The sequence below is a fragment of the Mustela lutreola genome, chromosome 3 (genome assembly GCF_030435805.1).
Source record: "Mustela lutreola isolate mMusLut2 chromosome 3, mMusLut2.pri, whole genome shotgun sequence".
Taxonomy (NCBI): Eukaryota; Metazoa; Chordata; class Mammalia; order Carnivora; family Mustelidae; genus Mustela; species Mustela lutreola.
In genome coordinates this window covers 130,906,557-130,928,149 of record NC_081292.1, presented here as the reverse complement: position 1 = coordinate 130,928,149, position 21,593 = coordinate 130,906,557, and the positions used below count along the sequence as shown (strand labels likewise).

General features: G+C 33.5%; 1 long non-coding RNA gene across 1 annotated transcript in view; it reads left to right on the top strand.

Annotated features, from left to right (window-relative positions):
* Window positions 1-10,942: 10,942 nt before the first annotated feature.
* The window catches only part of LOC131827002 (uncharacterized), a 53,766-nt gene continuing 43,115 nt past the window's right edge, over window positions 10,943-21,593 (top strand). The window contains exons 1-2 of the long non-coding RNA XR_009351847.1: window positions 10,943-11,030; window positions 19,472-19,629. This is a non-coding gene — a long non-coding RNA (uncharacterized LOC131827002). The remainder of the gene's footprint in view (window positions 11,031-19,471; window positions 19,630-21,593) is intronic.

Sequence of the window (21,593 nt, the reverse complement as noted above, 5' to 3'; positions counted from 1 at the left end):
TAATAAATTTAACCTTATGGTTATTTTGTTGTAATCTCTAAAGACAGCAATTCTCACTCTCTTTTTTTCCTTTTCACTTTTATACAATTTTAAATTACTTTCTTAATACATCAGATGAAGGGATAGGAAAGTCACATAAGCAAGATTTTTTATACCTTTTCCTTTTTTTAGGTAAGCAGCAATACCTGGGAAGAAATATATATTCCTTTATTTCTTCAGGGTCTCGAGGTTATTTGATTTTTTAAAATTTCTTCTTTTTGAATGTTTGAAATGGGAAAACAATTAAACGGCATTTATTTTATGAATAGTCAATAAATAAAAATAATGTAATTAACATGTAGTGATGAGTGTTGCCATTATAGAAATAGTAATACTGGTGAACATGTATAAGAGAAAATAAATGTTTCAGTTTAATAGATAAATCAATAACTTAAATATATATATATATATATATAAGCTCTCATATTTTAATTTCTGTAATAATATAATCGTAAACATAAAATATAAATTGGATAATGTTGAAGGTGGTTCAAGGGACTTTTTTTAAATTAGTAGTGTAGAATAATAGGTTGTAAAGATGTCATTACTTAAACTGTTTAATAATATTTGTGTGTTTTTAGTATTTTTTTTCTGAAAATATAAACATACAGACTTTTAGGTTTTGTGCTTTTATTATTATTTTTAAGGGATTTTTATTTTTAAGTAATCTCAAAATTCAAAGTGGTGCTCCAACTCACAACCCGAGATCAACAGCCACATGTCTCACTGACAGAGCCAGCTAGGCATCCCAAGTTTTTTGCTTTTAAATATCAAAACATTTATTTTAGATTATAATAAGTACCTCTATGTTCATTTTTATGTAATCTCTGAAGACAGCAGATCACTTCAGGGGTTTCAATAATGTCTGAAATTGACCCAGAAAGCTTACTCAGGGTTGCCTGGACAATTTCATTTGAACTCAGGTTTTCACATACACATCCCCTGGGTGCTGGGTACCTAATGTTTTTCAAACAACTACTATAAACAGTTGGTATCTAAACCTATATTGCCTGATACCCAAGTAAGCTATTCTCTCCCCACTGGCTATATTGTTCTCATGAATACCCTATTTAAGTATCTGAGTACCCTGTAAGAGAGTGAGAAAGATAACACAGAATCTGCCACTAGAACATATGTCCTTTCATTGTGTGCCCCATCACACTCTGTGGGATGCTGGAAGGATTGAAAAGTGCCTGTGTGGAAGATATCAGTGCTCAGGACACTACTTTTGCCTTGTGACTACTATTTACCTATTAAGTATATTCATCATTTTTGTGTCACATTCTAGGTATATTATATCATATTATATCATATTATATCATAATTTATTAAAATAGTAAAAGAAAGATAAATTAAAGTACTATTAAGTATTTATTTCAATATAGAGGGGCTAATTTTTTTATATTATATCATATAATATATTATATCATAATTTATTAAAATAGTAAAAGAAAGATCAATTAAAGTACTATTAAGTATTTATTTCAGAGAGGGGCTAATTTTTTTTTTCTCCTTACACCTTGCCTCTCACATCTTTGATAACATCTACATAATTATAGCAACTACTTTATAAAAAGATAGATTCTATCAAGGTACCACTTAGTTTTTCCACAGAGATGCCAAGAACTCTATTTTGTTTTATTTTGATTTTCTGCTTTCTACTTATTGGCAAATTGTTTGATATTGTATGGGATATAGTTCAAGTTATCATTAGTGTGTCAAGTAATAAGTTCTGTGTTTTAGATGGTAAACATGATTGAAAATATTAAAAAGAAGTTTAAAAACATGAAACAATTCTGTATAAGCTAATTCTATTTTCCCTCAGAAATAGGTACAGTCACTGCTATTTCCCAAACTGCTAAATATAAGCTACAGTTTCATTCACTGCAACAGTAACACATGAATTCCTCTGTTTTAAAGACCTATTATTTGTGAAGAATTGAAGCACTACAGATAGGAGTGGAGAGCTAGAGAGAAGAAGTTTATTTAAAGATGTAGTATTTGTATGAAAGTTATAGAGCAATTTTTTTTTCATATGGCATTTTATTATAGCTTAGCCAACTTTTTTTTTTTTTAACAGTTGACATAACTTTAAGGTGAATTACTAGTGGGTAAGAATCTGAGAGTACATATTAATTAGTCAGGCTTATACCATTTGTAGCTATTTGAGGTGTACATTATCCCTCTGCCTCCACAGGAAGCATTATTGCTTTAAGGGCTGGAGCCTACACAAGGCAGCCAAGAGTGTGACAGAGACAGCAGGGGCCCACTCTGAAGCTGCTGAGTCCATCTGTCATAGCAAGGATTTTAGCATTTACTTTAAAATCAAATTTCCATTCCAAAATTTGATTTCTCCAACCACTAAGTCTTGCAACATTATATATTTTTACTCTGTTGCTATTTCTGGAGCTAGTCATGACTAGCTCTGCATTAAAATTTGAAGATATGTGTATGTACTAAATCTTCATTTTGAACTTCATTTTATTTAGAAAGATTGGGGAATAAGATGTTTTAAGGAATTAAATAAATATGTAATTGTCACACATATTCCCAAGTGATATTAATAACATATCTCTTCCTTAAAATTTTTAAAATTTATACAGTTGATTTTCAATGTTCAGAGAAAATGCCAGCTATGGATTTTACAATGCTTAAAATAATCTTAAAAATAATAATACTATTTATATGTAAATGCCAGTTAACAGCAATTTTCAATTGACTGGAAAATAAAATTTAACTAATACTATTTCTGAATACATGTAAGTGTGTGTATAAAGCCTGTGAATTGTGTATGTATGTACATATACATAAATATGCACTAAATATATACACACACATATATATGGTGCATATATATGCACATATATTGTGCACTATATGTGTCTGTACATACATACGTACTAGTTCATATATGCATAAATCTTTACATACATGCATATTTTTGCAATATGTTATTATAAAATCTGTAGTGCTCACTATGTCAGTCACTGTGCTCTTAGCTAAATGCAAATGATTTTAACTGATGACTTTCCTCTCTCATATATTCACTACCTTTTAACTCATTCCAATATGGTATAAAGAAGTTAAAGTGTTTGAGTGAATGAAATGATAGTTGATACATGATTGAGAGCATTAAATGTGTAATGGAATTATATATTCAATCAATGCCTCTTAGTTGAAGGTAGTTTTTTTTATACAATTTTTTCCCACCTTATCACTCAACAATATATTATTTCTACTAAGAATGAAATGAAAAGTGATGCAATCATTTGATAGAATGTTTGTTCACTCTGACAGGTAAATAGCTATGAAGAGAAAATTACTGTTGATTTCATCAAAGAAAATCTGTTTGTTGAAAATCAATCAGCTCTCCTACACAGCTAAGAAAATAGTCCCTGCTTTTCAAGCCACAAAATCCTTCTGTAAACGTCTAAAACTACAAGATAATTAAAATGTCAGCTAGCACTTTTATTAATCATTTTTGTGTATTTAAAAAGAGAAAGAAATCACAGCATATTTTCACTTCTAGATTTACATACCTATGTTCAAAATCAAGAGTAAGCAAGTTACCTCAGCTGCATCTGTAAAGCCCCATGTACCTGCTCTTCCTTGACACCCCCCCACACAAATGCTTAATATTAACAAAAGACTTTGTTGAGTCAGCAAGAATTGGTCTGAATCAGAATTTGCCTTATCTTATTAAACAATGGAGAAAATTATCATTTTCAAACTATAATGTTCCTGATTCCACACTTAAGGTTTTTTACATGATGGAACTATAAAATGCTGACTGACCCGTGAAAAATAACCTATCTATTCATTAGCACCTATTTCTCCATGTAATTCAGAGTTCCTTCCATCTGACACATATTGCATACTGTATCTCAGTGTACACAAATTCTGGCCTAGGCATAGAGATTTGTATTTAATTATTTTTATTGAGATATAATTAACATAAAATGAAATGCAACAGGGTTCTTTTCAATGAAGTCTGACAGTTGATTAAACCTCTGTACCTATTACCCTCGTGGTTGCATAAAAACTTCTACAAGATTGTCAGTGTGGCTGAAATTGTTTATAAATTCCTGAAATTCCTGAAAATGTTTATAAAATATAATCTGTAATTCATATTCTTTATAATTATTTTGTCTGATAGGATTAATTCATGCTACTTATATTTTTGGAACTCCTACTACGTGCCAGAAAAACACCAAAAAAAAAAAAAAAGCTAAATGTGAAACAAACATCTTCTTGAAGATTTCAGTAAAGGTGGCAGATATGCCAACCTTTTCTTTTTTTTTTTTCTTTGAGAGAGAGAAAAAGAGAGAAAGATAGTGGGGGAAGGGTAGAGAGAAAGAGACAGAATCCAAGCAGATAGCCCATCCATATAGGGGGCTCAGTATCACTACCCTGAGGTCAGGACCTGAGTCAGGTGCTTAACTGACTGAGCCACCCAGGTGCTCCTATAATTCTCTTTTCTATTTGAGGCAGAAAACACTTAAAAGGAACACCTTGGGCATAATGGCTAGACAGAGAAGTTGATGTTTCTATTCATTCTTGGACTAATCAGAGTTTTGCTCAATGAAGTTTCTTGAAATTGCCATGTTTTCACAGGTTTCAGTGAATTTGCATGTAGTTTATTGCATCGACTCTTGTTTAATATTTTATATTTATTTTATGTTTCAAATGCTCAATTAAGAAGCTATGGTTTTTAAGTCTATTTTGTCATCACGTTTTATATGTGAGCTGAACTGGCATACATCATTTCTGGTTTTGCCACTAAAAATGTCCCATGAATGATTCTCCATGCTCTTTTCATTTCTGTGAATGTGATATAGATAAGAACAGTCACCCTGAAAGCCAGCTGTACATGATGGAAAGGAAAAATATAAGGAACTTAGAAACTCAAATGAGAGTTTTGAGAAATATGTGTTAATCCAGAATAACTATTTTAATTTTTTATCTAAGAAAGAAAAATTTTTTATTTATTTTTTACGTATTTATTTACTTTGTGCACAAAGGTATCCTTCATAAAGCACAGGAATAAGTACTCATGGGCAGAAAGACCTGCACTGATTGTAGGAGCAATTGATTATATACTTTTAAGTAGGGAGAGTAGAGATAAAAGAAATTTTCAAAAGGATTTTTTTATCTTCAGTTAGTCACCGTATAGTAAATCATTAGTTTTTGATGTAGTGTTCAATGATTCATTAGTTGCATATAACACTCAATGTTCAATGATTCAATGTTTCATTAGTTGCGTATAACACCCAACTTGTGCCCTCCTTAATACCCATCACCTGACTACCCAATCCTCCTCCCTTTTGAAACCCTTAGTTTGTTTCTTGGACTCCAGAGTCTCTCATTGTTTGTCTCCCTCTCTGATTTCTTCCTAAACTGTGGAAGGAGCCCAGATGCCTTTCAAAAGGTTTTTTTAAATGTTAAAGAAGACACAAGATCCTGAAGGTCTGGCTATTGTCAGGCTAAGGTTGCTTTTTTGTCACTAGCAAAACATTAACATTGAGGCAATTAAAAGTTCCTTTAGGAATCTCAGACTCTGCTGGTATCAGTTCTTTTATCAATGGGCTGCAAACTGTAAGGGAATTTCATTTTATCTACATTTCTTTTGCCTTTATTCTCCTCTTCATTTCCCCCTAGAACAATTTTCACCCTAAAATCTTTAAGGTTGTTGAGAGTAAAGGGTCTTATCTTTGGCAACTTCTTATTAAATAGGGGCATAGAGATGTTATTACCTATGGGTCAACCTTATACACTTTGGACTTTGTAATTAATAAAAACTTTTAGAGAAAGGGTAAATAATAAAGTGGTAGTTACTACAGAAAAAGTGATAAAATTGAGAGCAAAAGATGAGCCAAAATAAAAAAAGATAATGTTTATTGAATAAAGTGATATAAGTGAATCAAGTGTAGAATTATTCTCAGATCTGATCTGGGTAATTTAAGTATTCTACCAAGGGACAAAGCATACTAATAAGGGTTTATATGACCATCATTACTTCTGTAGGATTAAATGGTGAGTTAATTTTTTTTTTAAAGATTTTATTTATTTGTCAGAGACAGAAGGAGAGAGAGCGAGCGAGCACAGGCAGGCAGAGAGGCAGGCAGAGGCAGAGGGAGAAGCAGGCTCTCTGCCGAGCAAGGAGCCTGATGTGGGACTCGATCCCAGGACCCTGGGATCATGACCTGAGCGGAAGGCAGCTGCTTAACCAACTGAGCCACTCAGGCGTCCCAATGGTGAGTTAATTTTTAACAAATAAGTTTAGATTATCTAGGTATGCAATTAGAAAAATTAATACAAAACTCAGGGCTAGAGAATACATTTTAGATCCACCAATATAATACAAATTCTTCTACGACCACTACAACCATAAGTCTGAGACAACCAAATAGTCTGTGGAGAAGGTTCTAAACTATTAAGCTTTACAAGAATAAAAATCTCAATAGAAGAGAAAAGTAAGAGAACTAGAATGGATAAATAAAGATGAAATTAGAATCAGCTAAGGTATTATTTTCAACAAGTGGTAATACAATAATAACGATAAAAAGAATAGAAGAGAAGACAATCCTGTATAAGAACCCTTTGTTCTAAACACAGATTATGGCAAAATTTATATAGGTTAGATGTATAAGTAAATTTCCCATTTTGTTCTTAATTTTAATTTCAGGATCTTTAGTATTTCTGGTACTTTTGAGTAAACAAAAAAAATTTTTTAAGATTTTATTTATTTGACAGAGAGACACTTATAGTGAGAGAGGGAACACTAGCAGGGTGAGTGGGAAAGGGAGAAGCAGGCTTCCCACTGAGCAGAGAGGCTGATGCCGTGCCCAATCCCAGGACCCCAGGATCATGACCTAAGCTGAAGGCAGATGGTTAACAACTGAGCCACCCAGGCACCCTGAGTAAACAAATTTTTAAAATATGATGGGATTGAATATGGACAATGCCCAGGATTAATTACTCATATGTAAAGAATGTCCAAAAATGAACAGAGACTTAGCTATAGCTTAGTTTATGAGTACTGATTATGGCATAACTAAGAATTGCAGTAGAGAGATAGAATTCCAATAGAGAGATAGGTGCACTAGTTGTTAACTCTGCAATATTGTGAAATATTAATTAAATGTTGTACATTAAGAAATAGTTTTCAAAAATCCTATTCTGGTCAAACAGGAAGAAAATTAAAGAATCATCAGCTTCTTGGGCCCACTGATTATCCCAGGTTCCCCACTCCAATGCCTGGGAAATCTACCACACTCAGGCACCCCTATTCTTTCTGTGGCCCCAGGGATCCTGACCTACACTGTCCTATCTAGGATTTCACCACCTGAGCGCCTTTCAGGCAGGGATGCCCCTCACTGGGGCAGACTTCTAAAAGTTCTGATTTTGCATTTCACTGCTATATTACTTCCTGGTAGCCAGCTTATAGAGTTCTCCTCAAAATTGATAAAAATAGATCAACACCCTGACATATAATAGTGAAACATGCAAATCTTAGAAACAAAAATAAAATCCTGAAAACAGGTCAAGATAAGAGGTCAGTAACCTACAAAGGTAGAAACATTATACTGGCAGCAGACCTATCTGCAGAGATATGACAAGCCAGAAAAGACTGGCATGACATATTCAGGGTGTTAAATGAGAAAAAGATGCAGCCAAGAATATTTTATCCAGCTAAGATGTCATTCAAAATACAAGGAGACATTAAAAGCTTCCAAGACAAATAGAAACTAAAAAAAAATTCTGATCAGTAAAACAGACCTGTAAGAAATATTAAAGCAGATCCTGTAAGTGAACAAGAGGCCTGAAAGTAACATAGACGAGAAAGGAACAGAGACAGCATACAGAAACAGGGACTTCACAGGTAATACAATGACACTAAATTCATACCTTTCAAGAGTTACTCAGAATGTAAATGGGCTAAATGTCCCAATCAAAAGACACAGGGTATCAGATTGGATAAAAAAGGAAGACCCATTGATACGTTATCTGCTAGAGCTTTATTTTAGACCCAAAGACACCTCCAGACTGAAAGAAGACAAAGACCCCATCAAAAAGGAAAATTACTGACCAATATCTTTGATGAACATGGATGCAAAAATTCTCACCAAAAAAGTAGCCAATAGGACCCAACAATATATCAAAAGGATTATTCACCATGACCAAGTGGGATTTATTCTTGGGCTGCAAGGGTGGTTCAATATTTGCAAATCAAATAATGTGGTACATTACATTAATACAAGCAAGGACAAAAACAATATGATCCTTTAAATAGATGCAGAAAAAGCATTTGACAAAGTACAGCATCTTTATTTGATTAAAACTCTTCACCGTATAGGGATAGAGGGAACATACCTCAAAATCATAAAAAACATATGTGGAAAGCCCACAGAGAATATTATTCTCAATAGGGAAAAGCTGAGCGCTTTTCCCCTAAGGTCTGGAACATGGCAGGGATGTCCACTCTCATGATTGTTGATCAATATAGTACTAGGAGTCCTAGCCTCAGGAATCAGATAGCAAAAAGAAATACAGGTATTCAAATTGGCAAAGAAGAAGTCAAAGTCTCACTTTTGAAGACAACATGATACTCTATGTGGAAAACCCAAAAGACTCCACCTAAAAATTACTAGAACTCGTACAGAAATTCAGCGACATGGCAGGATATAAAATGAATGCATGGAGAAATTAGTTGCATTTCTATATATTAATAATGACACAGAAGAAAGAGAAATTAAGAAGTGGGTCCCACTTATGATCATACTGAAAACCATAAGATACCTAGGAATAAACCTAACAAAAGAGACAAAGGATCTGTACTCAAAAAACTATAGAATACTCATGAAAAAAATTGAGGAAGATACAAAGAAATGGAAAAACAGTCCATGCTTATGGATTGGAAGAACAAATATTTTGAAAACATTCATGTTACCTAGAGCAATCTATACATTCAATGCAATTCCTATCAAAATACCATCAACTTTTTTCACAGAGTGGAAACAAATAATCCCAAAATTTGTATGGAACCAGAAAAGACCACAAATAGCCAGAGGAATGTTGAAAAAGAAAACCAGAGCTGATGGCATCACAATCCCGGACTTCAAACTCTATTACAAAGCCGCAATCATCAAGACAGTATGGTACCAGCACAAAAACAGATGCATAGATCAATGGAACAGAGAACCCAGAAATAGACCCTCAACTCTATGGTCAACTAATTTGCAACAAGGCAGGAAGGACTCTCCAATGGAAAAAAGACAGTCTATTCAACAAATGGTGTTTGGGAAATTGGACAGCCACATGCAGAAGAATGAAACTGGACATTTCTATACCTCATACACAAAAATAGACTCAAAATGGATGACAGACCTAAATGTGAGAAAGGAATCCATCAAAATCCTAGAGAAGAACATAGGCAGCAACTTCTTCAACCTCAGCTGCCACAACTGCTTGCTAGACATGTCTCCAAAGGCAAGGGAACCAAAAACAAAAAAAAAAAAAAATAACTATTGGGACCTCACCAAGATAAAAAGCTTTTGCACAGTAAAAGAAATAGTCCACAAAACCAAAAATAACAGAATGGGAGAAGATATTTGCAAATGTCTTATCAGATAAAACGCTAGAATCTAAAATCTATAAAGACCTTAACAACCTCAACACCCAAAGAACAAATAATCCAATCAAGAAAAGGGCAGAAGACATGAACAGACATTTCTGCAAAGAAGACATACAAATGGTCAACAGACATATGAAAAAATTCTCCATATCACTTGGCATCAGGGAAATACAAATTAAAACCACAATGAGATATCATCTCATACCAGTCAGAATGGTTATAATAAACAAGTCAGGAAATGACAGATGTTGGTGCAGATGTGGAGAAAGAGTAACCTTCTTACACTTTTGGTGGGAATGTAAGGTATCAAATCCTCTCTGGAAAACAGTGTGGGGGTTCATCAAGGAGTTGAAGATGGAGCTACTCTACAACCCAGAAACTACACTACCGGATATTTACTCCACAAATAACAAATGTAGTGATCTAAAGGGGCACCTGCACCCCAATGTTTATAACAGCAATATCCACAATAGCCATACTATGGAGAGAGCCCAGTTGTCCATCAACAGAAGAATGGATAAAGAAGTTGTGAGATATACTACTCAGCCATCAAAAAATTGAAATCTTGTCATTTGCAATGATGTGGTTGGAACTAGAGGGCATTATACTAAGCAAAATAAGTCAATCAAAGAAAGACAATTATATGATCTCATGCATATGTGCAATTTAAGAAACAAAATAGGATCATAGGGGAAGGGAGGGAAAAATAAAACATGATGAAATCAGAGATGGAGATAAACCATAAGAGACTCTTAATCATAGGAAACTAACTGGGGATTGCTGGAGGGGAGAGGTAGATGGGGTAACTGGGTGATGGACATTATTAGGATGGCATGTGATGTTAAGAGAACTGGGTATTATATAAGACTGATGGATCACTGAACTCTACATTTGAAGCTAATAATACACTATATGTTAAATAATTGAATTCAAATAAAAATATATACATAAAATAAAATAAAATCTCTTTCCAATGGGGCTATCTCTGACGACTGCCTATCCCAGCTTCTCTCTACCCACAACCACATATAGCTCCCTGCCTTGTCCAGAGCTCAGCTAAGTTATGCTTAGTATTGCTTCCTCAGCATCTATTTTGTTTGGCTAAGCAGCCTGCAGTGACCTTAAACTGACAATAGCCCCTCAGCAAATGCACGCCCTGGATAGCAGCTGACAGTCTCAAATATATAAGTTCCTGATTTGATTTCCCCAATCACCCTTGTGTTCAATAGCCTTCCCTGCCTCCCAGGGCCATCCCCTTACACACCCTAAGATAAGACCCCCATGGAGCTAACCAAAATCACACTCTGTTCATTAGCCCAGGAACCCAAAAGCACTCTACCCACAGAACCTAATAAAGGTATGTGCTCTGTGTCTTCTCTCTTTCTCTGTCTGTCTGAACTCTGCTTTGTTTTCCTCTTATGGCCCCTCCAAGCATCGCAGGTACTTGTTCAGGATCTCTAAGTAAGAAACATCTCTATTTGAATTTATCTTATGGTCTGTTGTTGAACTGTGGTTCACCGCCCAGCACCTTAATGACTGTTAATTAGACAAAGTCATAACAGCCCTTCAACACCCATTCCTTAGTTCAGACTACCACCATCTCAACCTGAACCAAGGCATAGCATCCTTGCAAATCTCCCTTTACTTCTAATCTGTCCTGCCATTCTGTCCTCTATACCTCCAGGAGGGAAGGTTATTTTAATTTTGAATTTTATTAATAATAAAATTATTAATTTCAGTAGCTCCCATCATGTGCAGACTTAAATTCAACTCCTTTACCTCTTTTCATTACTTATTCAGTCTATTCGGCCATTCCAATCACTTAATATCTAGAGTGCAGTCACAAATTGCAAGATCAGCTTTTAGTCTACTAGAGAGTAAAGACTGAGGTTTAGTTCTGAGGTTTAGAGTCCTGGGCACTGATGATGTCCCCACATTTTCTTATCCTCTCAAACATGAAGGTGTTGCTTTGATAAACCAGCAGAAGTTCATGTTGGTAGAGAAAGTCCAAAGAGGAATTTTGTAAAGTATTTCAGTGGTAAATTACCCAGAGTTTAAAGAGCAAGACAAAGCATGAAATTAGCGTCCTTTTCCACTTTAGCAGGAAAGTGTTATCTACAGGACAGTGATACGGAAAACAGGCTTAGAAAGTTTCACAGATATGTGCTGCATCAGTCTCTGTTCTGTATAGCGACTCAGGATCGTGCATTCTGTACCCTTGCCATAATTAACCTGAAACTTTGTAACTGGGTGTGTTGCAAGGAGGATGGGAGAAGACACCTTTAAATCTAAGATGTCCTAATATATTTCTTATCCCTTTATGATTTTATGTGTTATTTCTCATATCATGATTCCTCCCTGAAGTTGTTTTTTGACTACATGTCTAAATGAAATCTTCCCCTCTATAAATTTCTCTACACAAATATATACATATATACATAATATCATATGCATGAGCATGTACATATCTATATACTTACTGCACCTTTCCCAACCCCTGCAGATTCATATGCTCCTTATCCTTACTTCCCACTCTAACTTACACATGCCTATTTTATAGTATTGGTGATAATAGTAATAAGCAATAGTATTTATTGGCATTTAATACTAGTTAGTACTTAATCGGTATAAGAAGAAAGTAAATAGTTAATGACTGCTAATAATTACATCAAAACAACTTGGATTAAAATGAAACTGCCTACAGGAATCTATATAGAAAGAAAAGAAAGAATTGAAAAATTTGAAGGTTCAGATATGCTATCACAAAAGCAAATGATATAAATGAAATCTTTACATTTGGTTTCTGACATTTAAGACATTTGCTATATGAAATAGACAACCAGTTTTGTCTTTTTTTCTTTAAAAATAATATTTTGCTGGGTCTACACACTTAAAATTAATTTCCCAAATTATATTAGACTCTTCAAAAACTCCCACTCCCCTCACTTTTGTTGTCCCTAAGCTAATTTTCGTAGATGATCACATATTATTACTTTTCACCATAATAATATTTTACTAATGTTTAAGTTGTCTTAAATAGTACAAAATTTAAAATTAATAGTATTTTGCAGTTTTCAATCTACTTTTCTTCTTTTGTTTAAAATATTTTCCTTTATGATAACCATATTTTAAAAATAACTATATAGGACAATTATTTTCATTGTCTTACTGCCTGTTAGTAATTTATTGATGCTTTATGAATTGTAAAATAAGTTTTGATAATTATTAAAATGTGGGTTATTCCATGAAATACTATATAAAGTATAATATGATTATTTATGTATATCTAAATGTATATATGTTTGTATATCTTTATTTTAAAACAGGATTCTGCAGGCAAAATATGCTCATTTACACTCAAAGGTTATCTCTAATTTAGAGTGATATACAATATACCTTGAAGTATATTACCTTGAAGATAACACCTAAAGTATGACTCCCTTGACAGAATGACTTTAATTATTGCCATTAATAATTTTACTACATATACAAGGTCTCCAATCTCCTTGTCGTATTCTATTTAGTAATCTCTAAAGCCAAGTCTTACTTATGTCCATATTTAGAAGGTAAATTTTGAAGAATGTTGAACTAAAATATCTCACTTCAAAATATGTCTTTTCTAGAAACATTTATGCTTTTAACTAGCCTCAGTGCTCTTGTCTGGCACCCCTGCTGATTTTGCTGACAGCAAAGAAACTACTGGTGCTCTGGAGTTATCCTAGTCATCTTTTATACTTGGAAAATATGGCACTTTGCTCTAATTTTATTCTCTATATGGAAAATGGTGTCTGTTAATGCCTAGAATAGAACAGTGGTATTTTGTTAGTGAAGGATATTTCTTTTTTAGCATTTCCTTATTGAGAAGAAAATATCGCAAGCCACTATATTTTACAACTTTACTGCAATATACAATCTAGTTCAGCTCTCTCTCTCTCTCTTTCTCTCTATATATGTATGTGTATGTATGTATATATACACACATATACAGAGTATATAATAAACATATATAAAATATATATGCCATATAAAAGCATATATAATTATATTTCTACTCATTATTATATTTCTATTCATCATCAACCTGAATACTTCTTTTAAGAAATAAAACAAATATTTGACAAGCTTAAACATTTTTAAAAAGCTGGAATTATGATCATACATGAATTTTTTTCCTGTAAAATGAGATATAGTTCATTAAATAAAGGAGTGTTGGAGGAATACCTCTTCCAATCATTCAAAATAGTACATATATTGAGGGACTGTCATATTTTATCTTCTTTGTAAAACATCGTAATTCTCTTTATTATATTCCATATTTATCTTTCTTGTGTTTCTTATGATGTGCTTTAAATTCTGTCTTCTATTTCACAGTATCTTTCTACTTCTCCCCTTTGTTTCATTTCTATAATGTACCGTTATTACTCCTATCTTATTTCTCTGGTATGTGACCCAGAGGTTTTTTTCAATACTATTCTTTTGTTGGATAGATGATAGACAGACACCTCAAAGATATTCTATCTACCTGAAATTTTGTATAAATTAGGATGCATTTAATAGTAAAAACCTAGCCAAAAATATTTTAACCCTAAAAAAATATATTACAACTCTGAGGGGCACCTGGGTGGCTCAGTCAGTTAAGCGGTTGTCTTCAGCTCAGGTCATGATTCCAGGGTCCTGGATTTGGGCTCCCTGCTCAATGGGGTGCAAAGCCTCCTTCTCCCTCTCCCTCTGCCCACACCACCTTCTTCCCCCACTTGTGTTCCTGCACAGGCACTTGCATGCACTCTCTCTCAAATAAATAAAATCTTAAAAAAAAAAAAAAGACATTAAAAGCTGTGAAAATTATACAGGAGGGTGATCTGGAAAGTTCTGATATAGCTGTTAAAAGATACTAATGAGGAAGAATTTCTCTCCTCTTCACTGTTGTCTATGATTTCTTTCTTTTTTTATTTTTTAAAGATTTTATTTATTTATTTGACAGAGAGAGATCACAAGTAGACAGAGAGGCAGGCACAGAGAGAGAGGGAAGCAGGTTCCCTATTGAGCAGAGAGCCCGATGCGGGACTCGACCCCAGGACCTTGAGATCATGACCTGAGCCAAAGGCAGCGGCTTAACCCACTGAGCCATCCAGGTGCCCTTGTCTATGATTTCTGATTTTATCTTAAGTTTGCCTCAGTTAATAAGCATATTTTTTCTTTCACATCCAAATGATAAAAGATAATATTTCTTGTATCTTCTGTGCAAACAGTGGGATTGTTACTTTCATTGGCTTGAATTGTGTCACCTGTCTTGAAATGAAGTGACTATTATGGCCAAAGAGTTGAAGAATTTATTTTCTTTTCCCAATTGAGACTAACCAAGGGAACTCTGAGTGAGCTCAATAGCAATTCTTACCCCCATCCAAACTTATACTTTGAATTCTACACAGCAGAAAATGATTGACTTTCCTAAAGGGAAACTGATGGTATTTTGGTGGAAATAAATGTTGAGGAAACTTAACAAATGCCCATATTTTATGGCCTTTCTCATAAATCAGGGTTTTTTCTTCTATTTATACTACTTCTTTCCAACCAATTTGGTTCTTCAATTTTAATGAGAAATCTGGTTTGCATTGCTCTCAAAAATTTGTTTCCACATTTGTTCTACTTCATATTCTTAGCTATTTTCCAACATACAATGTTATTGATTTTTTTTATGAAATCATGGGGAAAAATGCCAACATGTTATACTAAATAACAGTTTGGTCTTCCCCAGTTATCTAAATTTAAATATACTAATAATAAAGAAATAAGCCACCCACTTATAAGTTAATTTATTTTCACAAGGGATGTCTCTGAAAACTGCTTCTTTAAAAAAATACAGGGAAAATATCAGAGTAATTATTATATATAAAAACAAATACAAAAGAGAAACATAATCCATCAAAGTAGTTTCATGGTGCCTGGGTGGCTCAGTCAGTTAAGCATCTCACTCATCGTTTTGGCCCAGGTCATGATCTCATGAGTCATGAGATGAAGCCCCACATTGAGGCTCCCATATAGCAGGGAGTCTGCTAGTGGATTCTGTCTCTCTGCCCCTTTCCTGTCCCCCCTTCAAAAAAAATGACTAAATCTTTTTTTTTTTTTTTTTGAAAAGTGGTTTCATAGTCTAAACTTCATACAGCAAAACTTTAAAGTTAATAAAGAAGATAGCTGATGTAATTTTGGGAGAGAAAAGAAAACAAAGAACATACCACTATAAACTTCTACTTACTACTTCCAGGGAAAGTGTTCCTTGAGAACTCTTCCAGGGAACTATAATTTTAAACTCCAAAACAAGTATTTCCAAAATCTCTAAAATACATATGAAGTTACAAGATCCCATAAAAATTCATCATTTTTATATGGGTATTTTTTTCCATGGTCTTCATTTACTGAATAAGATCTTACTAATTTTGGTAATCTTCAACATATTAATATGATAATAGAGAGAGAGTTTGATTTTTATATGTGTATTTTTATGTATCAAAATACTTAAAATACAGGGTGCCTGGGTGGCTCAATGGATTAAGCCCCTGCTTTCGACTCAGGTCATGATCTCAGGGTACTGGGATCAAATCCCGCATAAGGCTCTCTGCTCAGCTGAGAGCCTGCTTTCTCCTCTCTCTCTCTGCCTGCTCTCCACCTATTGTGATCTCTGACTGTCAAATAAATAAATAAAATCTTTTTAAAAAATACTTAAGATACACATGTAAAAATAAATCCTGTGAATTAAGATAACTTTCTCATTGTTTATCATTTATTTGCAGTTTAATAAACATATATTTATAAATTTATTTCTTCAAGTAATAATAAATCCTAATTTGTTCAGTTATTCTGGTATTAGTTGAAAATTTTCTGTTCTTGTTATCCATAATTTATGGAATAAACTACTTTCAGATATGAGTCTTCTAGTTCATAGGTTCTGTTTAGTTCCAGACAGGATTGCTGTGGAAAGTTTTAAAAATAGCCAGATCCTGATAAAATTCATGAACTTAGGGAAAAATCTTAGGAGCTTTCATTGAAGAGAACAAATTATCTCTATACTAAAATAAATAGCCTTTCAGTTCCAATATCTCCCATTCTGGAAATCGGAAGACAATGGAATAGCAGTCACACTCTAAAAGATGAAAGGGTTGCACAAGAGCCCTGTATTCTTCTTAGTAAATGGCATCATCACTCACATAGTTTTTCAGGTCCCAAACCTAGGAATTATTGTTGAATTATCTTTTTCTTCATTATCTATATCTAAATACTTGTTCATTTTACAAATCTTTATAAACTGATATGTTTTCACTTTTATGGAGCCTATGTATTTTTATGTATGTGCAAATTTTAATGACTTTATGACCAAAATTTCAATTCACTCCTCTTACAGAGCTACCATTTCTCTTAAGTCAAAACTCTCTGATCAACAATAGTAGACTACTAAATCCTTTCCTTTTTCCATTCTTACTCTGTGATAAAAATTTTCCCAAACTGTTTCTGGATTATGACACTTAATTGCTCAAAGTACATTGATAACTTCCCATTTTACTTAAAATAAAATTTAAACTCCTTACTTTGCTCTGCCATGACCTTTGTAGTCTCACCTTTTACCTTCTCAAACACATTTCCTACCCCCAACTCTCAAATTCAGTCACTGACCTGAAACCTCACAGGCCTTTCTGTTTCTAGAACACTGCAATTATTTTCTGCCTTAGGGCCTTTGCATAGACAGTTCCCTCTGCACAGGAGGTCTTGTTATGGCTGGTCCCTTTCTGTATTTCCATCTAAGCTCAGATGTCATGGATTCAGTGAAACCTTCCCTGTCTAATTATTAGGGCTTCCAGTCTCTCATATGTACTTAAAGAAAAATGTAATATTAAACTTAATTTAAAATTATATGTGCATTAAATATCTCCTTATCTCCACCTCCTACTATAATTCCTATAAGATCAAAACTTTTTTTCCCCCCTAATGTATAGCTAGGACCTAGGAAAATATGTGACAGAAGTGTTGGAAGAAGAAACATGATTTCATTCTTTAGAATGGATATTAAATTGACTCAGAAGCTGAGAATCACAAGGATAGTTTCAAGAGTACCTTGAACTATACTGTTTTCTTTTCAATCTGAACTGAAACAAAAAAGAATTCTAAAAGAACCTGACTTATAAATTTCATAATAGTAATTACTTTTTAACCACATGAGTCTCATTTCACCTAATGGCTCTTTGTCTTTGAACTTTCTTGTAATTTCATCTCTCTTGAGGTCACTAGAAGGCTTCAAGCAAGGATATTAAGCTAATCCCAATGAAGACCTCATGATTTCATGTGGAAGTATCCAACCAAGTAATAAAATATTGAGCTAGAGAGAAACAAGCTTGAATTCACTGTGAGATGGTATTTATTCTGGCTCAGGGATGCATTTTTTTAATAAGTTTAAGAATGAAAAGAATGTCAAAGTTATCACTTACATATCAAAAGTGATCACTTTTTAAAATTCATTTATGTATTTTTAAATATTTTATTTATTTATTTACATATAGAGAGAGAGAACAAGCAGGAGAAGGATCAGGCAGAAGGAGAAGGATAATCAGGGTACCTACAGAGGAGCCCAATGTGGGGCTATATCTCACAGCCCTGAGGTCATGACCCAAGCCAAAGACAGATGGTTAACCAACTGAGCCACCTAGGGGCCCTCAAAGTTGATAACTTTTATTATCAACCAAAATTATTTCATTCATTAGAGAGGATTTAATTGAAGAAGCCTACCTAGCAAACTATGCATGATTTTAAGTTAGTAAACTCTATGATACTGTCATGTTTCTAATATATAAAACATTATAATTAAGTATTTATTTCACAAATGCTACAAAGAAAGTGAATAAACTTCAAATAAATGAATAGATGAAATGAGAAGAGACCTAATACCAGAAAGTTTCAGGAAACTGAGCATACAATAAGATAAAATATTTTGTGAGGCCTCATTATAATTGAATATTAGAAGATCACTTATTGTTTTTCATTGATGGACCAATTTATTGGGTAAAGAATTCAAACTATAATCAGTTCTGTGTAACTATAGAAAAATAATCTATTAAATATATACATATAGAATGATGGAACATAGAAACCCATCTTTTTTTTTTTTTAATTCCACCAATCCCATTCATTTTAGAGTAGCCTAGATAGAATCTGATTTACTTTAAAATAATTAAAACAGGGGTGCCTGGGTGGCGCAGTGGGTTAAAGCCTCTGCCTTTGACCCAGGTCATGATCTCAGGGTCCTGGGATGGAGCCCCACATCGGGCTCTCTACTCAGCAGGGAGCTTGCTTCCTCCTCTCTCTCTGACTGCCTCTCTGTCTGTCAAATAAATAAATAAAATCTTAAAAAATAATAATAATAATTAAAACATTGAAAAATGAAATTCAGAAATGATATAACATTTTCAATCTGTGTGCATATGTCAGTGGGTAAGTATATGATTCTTCGACTATACTATAAAGAAAACTAAAATAAGAGTATTTTAAAATAAAATAATGCTATATTAGAAGAAACAGACTTTTGCTTCTAATAAAAAATGAGAGTGAATATGACAGTTATGAATGTAGCCCGATTCAAGTGTGTTTTATTGTAATTCAGTTTCTACGTGCAGAGTTTCTGATGAACAATTTTTAGTAATGACTCCCAACAGCCACAACAAAATGAGTTATTCTTCTTTTTTAATATACTAGTTTTATTCTTAGACATTCTAGTAAATATTAAAATCTCTAAAAGTAATTTCTATTTATTTGTAGGATGAAGCTACATTTTAGACCCAGGTCATTAGGATGAAGTATTTCATGTGTATGATGAGCAGCAAAGCATTCAAATGACTTACTGGACACACAGGATTAATCTTCAGTTTTTCACACTAACTACATGTAGGATGTCTTCTATGTTTGACCCTTTCCTGGTAAGTGTCACAGTCTTTACAATTACAACCAAAACAACAACTGAGATAGCACTGAACTGAAGCAGAAGTTGGTAAACTGTAGCCTGATGTGCCAGATTGGACCTACAGTCTCTTTTGTATGGCCCATGAGCTTATTTACATTTGCAATGAGTTTAAAGAAAACAAAACAAACACAAAAACCCCAAAGACTATGAGGCAGATATATTTACTATCTGGCACTTACAGAAAACGATATTATGAACCCCTGCACATTTATCTATCTTATTCATCACTGTAACAGGACTAAAATGTTCCCCAAACATAGAAGACCTATAATAACTATTTGCGTAATGGAAGGGAGAAACTGTGATTAGAGTCACATGACTATTAAATAAACACTGAAAGGAAAGTAGAAATCATACCAAAGATGTCAAAAAGAATAAGAATAGTTAAATTAATCCATCAAAGGAATTCAGAACTGAAATGCCATTATCTGTTTTACCTATGACTTCAGGTAAATTTTCTAGCTCAATATATAAGTATGTTTATAAAATAACAAAATTTTATGTGTTACGGTGTGCAAAATGTTATGTCCTGTTTTTTATTTTTCCCTCAAAGAATTTTCCTCTATCATTAAATTATTTTCAGGAATGGATATATATATTTTCAGGAATATATATAGAGAGAATATAAATATATAGAGAATATATATATATTCTAATAATATATATAATGTATATATTCTATATATATATAAAGAATTATTTCTATGTAGTGCATTGGTTTGATTTGATTTTTTCTTCCATTTCTATTTGTTACTATAAAAGATTTTTTTGAGATTTTATTTATTTATTTGACAGAGAGAGAGAGAGGTCACAGGAAGGCAGAGAGGCAGGCAGAGAGAAAGGGGGGGGATGTAGGCTCCCCACTGAGCAGAGAGCCCAAGGAGGGCCTTGATCCCAGGACCCTGAGATCATGAACTGAGCAGAAAGCAGAGGCTTAACCCACTGAGCTACTCAGGTGCCCTTAAAAAATTTTTACTATAAAAATATTATTATAAGTATCTTTTCAATTGACACATTGTTAAATTTCCATTTACTAAGAAATCATCTTTAACAGGTTTACTACTGGCTTAAAGGATCAAAAGTTTTAATTATCTGGTTACATTATGCCAAATTGCTTTCATCATATATTGCATTTGTTTATACTATTACCAGCAGTACACTAATGTGTCTCTTATGAAAACTTCAGCCACTCATTTAAGTGACTTCATTAATGACTTCATTTATTCATAATAAGTTAATATGCCCTTTAGACATGGCATCACTCTTAAAGCAAGATGTCTATAAACTTGCTAATTTTATGACAGGGACAAGTAAGTAAATTTTGTCCAGAAATACAATGTTGTAAAAAATCATTTGTTGTAAGGTTCCAAGATCTTTCTTCTTGTCTTGCCTGCTTTAATCTGTTTACTGCTGTATCTTGCAAACAATCTGATTTTCTTTTTATTTTTATTTATTTTTTTTAAAGATTTTATTTATTTATTTGACAGAGAGAGATCACAAGTAGGCAGAGAGGCAGGCAGAGAGAGAGAGAGAGAGAAGGAAGCAGGCTCCCTGCTGAGCAGAGAGCCCGATGCGGAACTCGATCCCAGGACCGTGAGATCATGACCTGAGCTGAAGGCAGCGGCTTAACCCACTGAGCCACCCAGGCGCCCTGATTTTCTTTTTAACATTGGTTTTCTCTATTATTACTCCAACCCCACCCCCCAAAAGAAATTACTTTGCCCTCTATCCTAAAATCCTCCCTCAGATTGTCAGACATATCTTAACTTAATATTATTATATTTACCTGATACCCCTTATACATAATCACACAAAACTGTGAGTAATAGCTTTGTAATTTTGCAGTGAATTTCAGTACAGAGGGGATAAGAATAAATATATTTTATAAACATATTAATTAGGCTCAGAATAGGAGTCTAT